Below are 1,160 nucleotides of genomic sequence, written 5' to 3' on the forward strand. Positions count from 1 at the left end.
CTCTCTCTCTCTCTCTCTCTCTCTCTCTCTCTCTCTCTCTCTCTCTCCCTCTCTCTCTCTCCACAGCTGTGACAACTTTCTCTTAGTTACCAATCTCCGCATTGGATGGAACAACAATGACACCAGGGACCAAATCTGGCTTGCCCACTGTCGCATATCCAGAACCTGATAAATCATAATATATAGGTAGGGACTTCCTCTAGTCAATAAAGGACCAAGGAATGAGTATGTAGCTAGTAGGTAGAGGACTCACGAAAGCCTGGATTCAGTCTCCAGTACAGCATAAACCAGGCATGGCAGAATCCCAGCAAGATTTAAGAGGTAGAAGCAGGGTGACCAGAAGGTCAAGGTTATCACAGCTACATAGCAAGTTTGAGGCTAGCCTGAGCTGCATGAGATCTGGCTTCAAATTTTTTTTAATTAAAATTTATTATTTACTTAGGTATACGCATCAGACACATTTATGCCGCAGCACATGTGGAAGTCAGAAGACCACCCTCAGAAATCAGTTTTCTCCTTCCACTATGTGAGCTCCAGAAATCAAAGTCAGGACTGGCAGCAAGGGTCTTATCCCCTGAGCCATCTCAAATAAGACATTTTTACAGCTGAGTGGTAATGGTACACGCCTTTTATCCTAGCACTCAAGAGGCAGAGGCAGGTAGAAATTTGTGAATTCAAGACCAACCTGGTCTACAGAGATAGTTTCAGGACAACCAGGGACACACAGAGAAACCCTGTCTTGAACCTCACCCCCCGCAAGAAAAAAAAGCACTTTTTTTTAAAAAGGAGGACTAAGTTCTTTTCTCAGGAATACACTTGTGTTAGCCACTGCCCTCCAGTAGCAGGGACCTCACTGAGAAGCTGACAGGAGCTCAAAGGCAGCTACAGTCTCCATGGCTCTGCAAGCAGGAATAAAAGCAAACCAAGTCGGTGTGTGTGTGTGTGTGTGCGCCTGATATCCCTGAAATGGGCCAAGCTAGGGTACCGCACACACATGAGCATCCTAAGGCGAGACAAAGGTCAGGATCTGAATTCTTTCCATTGCAGGCTAAATGAGTGTGTGCCAAAGGGCTTCAGGCAGATGTGTATTAAAGGGGAGGCTCACAGGCAGATGTGTATTAAAGGGGAGGCTCACAGGCAGATGTGTATTAAAGGGGAGG

The sequence above is a fragment of the Microtus ochrogaster genome, chromosome 7 (genome assembly GCF_000317375.1).
Source record: "Microtus ochrogaster isolate Prairie Vole_2 chromosome 7, MicOch1.0, whole genome shotgun sequence".
In the NCBI taxonomy this organism is placed as follows: Eukaryota; Metazoa; Chordata; class Mammalia; order Rodentia; family Cricetidae; genus Microtus; species Microtus ochrogaster.